Below are 5,835 nucleotides of genomic sequence, written 5' to 3'. Positions count from 1 at the left end.
TCTGTGAAATTGTTAAATTGGAGTTTTAAAGATTTAAATAAACTAAGTAATCATTGGTTTCCTAGGTATCGGGCTCGGATTTTGATTTTGAAGCTTGGTACAGGTCCGAAATATCAGTTAAGACTTACCTGTAAAATTTGGTGTCGATCCGAGTAGTTTGAGGGCATTTTGACCTGTTAGGAGAGAATTAAGAACTTGAAGTTCAATAGTTTGATTCATTTGGTTTTGGGATAAGATTTCTAGATTTAACGTGAATTTGAGTGATCTGAGGGTTCGAGTAGGTCCGCCTCGTGATTTCTGACTTGTCGGAGTGTTCGGGCGGGGCACGGGAGCCCCTAGCGTCAAGCGAGCGAGGCTCGAGTGAAGTTAGAACTTAGAAAAAGGACTGAAGTTTGCTGCTTCTGTCATAACCGCATCTGCGGTTCATGGGCAGCAGAAGCGGGACCGCAGATACGGTCAGGACACCGTAGAAGCGGCCAAGGCAACCCAGGGTAAAAATTGCTGAAGCGGTCCGGGAATCGCAGAAGCGGTTCCGCATAGGCGGCACTTCGACCGCAGAAGCGGTTTAGCCATCTTGGGCTAGAACCGCAGAAGCGGCCCATTTCCGCAGAAGCGGAAAGCCCACCGCAGAAGCGGAAACAGCTGGGCAGAGGGGCTCATTTAATTCGAACCCAAAGCCATTTTTATCATTTCTCACTCCACACTTAGGCGATTTGGGTGCTTCCAAGAGAGGGTTTCCACATAGCTTGGTAAGGTAAGTAATTTCCCTTCATCCTTAGCTTAAATACATGTGTATTAGGTAGATTAAACACTAAAAATTGAGCAAAAATCAAGGGTTAGAGCTAGACCTAGGGTTTAATAAAACTAAGATTTAATCATGTAATTTGCCATGTAATGAACTAGAAATCATATATTGGTTATCCTTAGGTGATAGAGAACAACTTCCTTCAAAAAATCTCGGAATCCGGGCACGTGGGCCCGAGGGTCGGAATTTAGGAAACGTGTGGGAAGGGTTGGGAAATCACTTAAATAGTTAGAATTCAACCTTGTAAGCATTTATTGACTAGTTCTTACTTTATTTTAATTAGTTTGTGCTCGTTCGGCTACGAATTGAAGGTTTGGGCTTGTTCTTGATATTGGAAGTGCGCTTCGGAGCGAGGTGAGTCTCCTTTCTAACCTTGTAAGAGGGAATTGTCCCCATAGGATTATAAATGAGTAGTTGTTGCTAAATGCGGGGGCTACGTACGTACTAGGTGACGAGAGTCTGTGCGTAGCTACTATAATGTTAATTGTTTGGGTAGTTTAGGACCCACATCATGCCTAATTGGGGAACATCTATTATTTTTATTGCCAATATGGTCATTTATGATTTGCTAGAGACTTGAGGGAATGAAAAGTGAACATATGAGCTTGTTGAGCCTTGGTAGGAGTTTCCTTGTATATAAATGAGCCTTGTGTGCATTCTAGATATATTTTCTTGATGTTTATGGATCGGGCCGATCGCCTCGGTGAGAATAGATGCATCTATGGTTCGGGCTGTTCGACCCTCGGCAGTGCACAATTTATTTTCTGTTGGAGCGGGCCGTCGACCTCGGCATGATTGCGCATGATATATATGCTTAAGTTTAGACATGACATGATTACTTGTTAAGTATGAAAAAGAAAAAAATGGTAATTGAATTATGGTCAAGAACATGAATATGACTTTTCTTTTAAACTTGTGTCATTGGAGATCCTTCATGCTGTATATCCCACATTATTATTATTATTATTATTATTATTATTATTATTATTATTATTATTATTATTATTATTATTATTATTATTATTATTATTATTATTATTATTATTATTATTATCTTGACCTTAGTAAGTATCAAGTCGACCTCTCGTCTCTACTTCTTCGAGATTAGACGGGATACTTACTGGGTACATGTTGTTTATGCACTCATGCTACGCTTCTGTACTTAAATATACAGGATTTGAGGCAGGTGGATCTGGACATCTTCCTGGTGCGCATCAGTGAGTACGCTTGGGACTTCTACGGTGAGCTGCTTCCCTTTCATGCCGAAGAAGCCCTTCCTTGTACTTTTGTTTTTGTCTATCCTGATTCAGACAGTAGGATAGTATATTATTCTTTTGTGTATATTCTACTAGTCGCCCGTAGCTTGTGACACCAGGTTCTGGCACACATAGTAGTAGACATTTATTTTTGGGTTGTATTGTTATTTTGATACATTATGAACTTTACTGGTCTTACCTTTAATTCGAAAAAATCTATTATAATTGTCTTGCGTTAAAGTAAAATGAGAATTTAATCACATTTCCGCATCGGCTGGCCTGACAGTGGTGACGGGCGCCATCATTGACCTATTATGGAAAATGGATCGTGACATCTGCTCCTCCTCAAAAACACTTTTTTTTTTCCTCCAAAAGCTTGGCCAAACACTTCAACTTTGAAAAAAAATACTTTTTTTGAAGTGCTTCTAGTATTGAAGAAGCTTGTCCAAACAGGCTATTATACGGTGCGATGGACAAGAAAAGGCTTGGACAAAATACAAAATTGGCCGGCCGGTCGAGATTTGCCTTCGTTAGCCAAAATGTGTATAAAATATATATATATATATACACACACTAGGCTTTCAAGATATGTGTGATCTGTCTACAACAATCACTTATTCTTGCTGGCTAATATACATTTAGCACTTAGCAGGTTTCGAGACATGGCCAAAAGCTGAATGAATCAAAGTCGAGCTGAGAGGTTACACTGCCAAAGAATTGTACACAGCATGTTGTTTTGTGGAATTGAGAGGCTAAACTGACATTAATTTGTAGCTACAAGATCGGTCGAGTTATCGGGTACTCGTAATGTACGTAGCAAAAATTTGATTGATCAATCGTGATGCATGCAAGTTGGCTCGAATAGTATTGTCATAAAAGATACCAAAATATTGTAGAAAGCATGCTATCTTGTGTTTGGTTTGCAAGTTTGGAATATTTTGCCACTCGTTTCAGTAATATATAAATTAGAATTGGGTATGCACTTGCATAGAGTTGGATTAGGTTTACTATGTTAAGTTTGTGACTTCTGCATTGCTTTCTCTAGTTTAAATGGGCGTTTGGACATAAGAATTGTAAAATTCAAAAAAAAAAAGTAAAAAAAAAAAAATTCAATTGAAAATAGTATTTGAAAATTACGGTTGTGTTTTGACATGAATGTAATTTTTGGTTGCTTTTAAAATTTTGTGAGTGATCTGAGTGAAAATTTTGAAAAACAAATTTTTGGAGTTTTTCAAATTTTCAAAAAAATCCAAAATTCTTCAAGTAAAAATTAAAAATTTTATGGCCAAACACTAATTTCGAAAAAAATAAAAAAAAATTCGAAAAAATTGAAAAAATTGTTATGTCCAAACAGACTCTTAACTTGGAATTGTTTGTTGATACACATTAGGGCCCGTTTTGGGTATAAAGAATATTTCTGTATTTACAGATATTGAATTTCGTTATTTAATATATTGGAAAAATAATATTAAAAAATTTGTGAGATATGTTATTGTCCATGTTCTCCAAGTTACTCAATTGTATTTTGTTTTTTTTGTCCTTAATTCGTAATTAGTCTTTGCTTTGTGGAAGCCTAACTTTTGGTGCAAAGGTTTGATTTTGAGCGGATGGACTTTGTAAACTTGGGCCATTATTTAAATAACGGTTCTAAAAAACAGTTACTCTCTCCGTTTCAAATTATAGGTGAGTTAGAGGGTGTTTGGCTAAGCTTATAAGCTGGTCAAACTAGCTTATAAGTACTTTTTGGCTTATTTGCGCGTTTGGTAAAGTTAAAAGTGCTTATAAGCCAAATGCTTATAAGTCAAAAATAAGCCAAAAGTCATAAGATGGTCACCCCAAGCTTATAAATTTTTAGCTTATAAGCACTTTAAGTTTGACCAAAATATTTACTATTTTATCTTTAAAATATTCCTTTTTAGAACAAAAAACCTACCCCCCTCCCCTCCTCCTCTTCAAGTTTGCAATTCTCATTAACTGTTTAAGATAAGCAAATTCTTTATTCCTTTGCATATTTGTATCTATGTATATTTGTATCTATGTGATTATGTATTAATCTTTCAACTGTATGTAATAAATGAGGACATATTAAATTTCTGGTGTATTGCTTTATAAGTATTGTGGTGATGAAGACGGTGTTTATTTCTCTTCAAATATTTTGTCCTATTTATGTTTATTTACTGAGAAACTTTTATCAATTTATTAATTATTATAATTTATGATTATATGCTTATCATAAAATAAATTATATCTATCATAAAAATTATCTTATCTAAGCAGATTTGTATCTAAAATAAAATGACAAATAAAATATTTTGTATTTGAATCGATCTGGAATCTAAAATTTTGAAAAAATTACGCCCTTAAAAATGTATACAGTTCTAAGGTTATTTAAGTCTTTTGAACAGAAAAAGAGCTTATCAGCACTTTTTTATCAAATAGTACAGCAGCTTATTATCAATTTCAGCACTTGTATCTAAACACGTAACTGCTTATTTATTAAATCAGTTTCAGCACTTAAAAGTGCTTTTCAGCACCTAATGCTTATCAGCTACTTCAAATCAGCTAATCCAAACGGGCCCTTACTTTCCATTTTAGTCTGTTCCAAAATAAATGACACACTTCTAAATTTAGAAATACTTCAACTTTAAACTCTCTATTTTACATATTTTATCCTTAGTGAGAAGTTTTTATAACCACACAAATGTCATGGCCTCACAAATCTTTAACCCCTTAGGCTTTTAAGACCACAAGTTTCAAAAGTCTTTTTTTATTAAACTTCGTATCGATCTAATTACCTCATCTAAATTGAAACGGAGGAAGTTGATGATTTGTGCACTTCACCTATTTGCTTATGGCAAGTTTTACTACATTTGGTTCACTTTTAGTTTCGCATTTCATAATAATAATAATAATAATATTCATAATAATAATAATAATAATAATAATAATAATAATAATAATAATAATTATTATTATTATTATTATTATTATTATTATTATTATTATTATTATTATTATGACGACTAAGAACCACAATGTATACTATTATTGGGGATACGGTCATTGGATTCTTTTTTGGTTTGTGATATGAATCTTGATGTACTTTCTTGTTGGATTATTTGTATAGGTCAACATATGATCAAAATAATTCTACTTAAGGAAGAACGACCAAGAATCAATCAAGCCGAAGTCACGTATAGGAAGCAATATACCAGCGAATGATTTAGCTACGGTCGAGGTCGAGTACTCAATTCGGCCCGAACGGCTAGTTCAACACTTAGACATTTTAGAGGAATATTCTACGGGATATTCCAAGAATTTAGGCACTCCGATTAAGGACCGCTGGGTAAGAAAAGTATTTTGTATAAATATCATGGGAGAGAGTAACAAAGGGGGGATGGGAGGAACACATACAGGGAAAAACATGTACATCTCTCTGAAGGACAAGATGTTCCCTGATCTCAGGCTCCTCGCCGGAAAAGGAGAAGAGTTTAGAATCTCGATATTCATATGTAATTCAACTTTATCAAATATATGGAGGTCGGTCTTGTTCAAGGATGGTGACTCTTTTAATTTATGTATTCTTTATCATCAATTGATATTATTAGAACAATCATCTATTTCTCCCATTATGAAACTCAATCACAACTGTAATCAGAGTTTATGTTCAGTTATGCTTGTTTATTCCCATCTTCCATTTCAGATCTAGAATAAATTATTTCTGGCTAGGATTTGCTCTCTATCTATTTATTGGTTTAACAAAAAGGACTTAAA

Source organism: Nicotiana attenuata, unplaced genomic scaffold (genome assembly GCF_001879085.1).
Source record: "Nicotiana attenuata strain UT unplaced genomic scaffold, NIATTr2, whole genome shotgun sequence".
Classification (NCBI taxonomy): Eukaryota; Viridiplantae; Streptophyta; class Magnoliopsida; order Solanales; family Solanaceae; genus Nicotiana; species Nicotiana attenuata.
Note: the sequence above shows the minus strand (reverse complement) of the source record.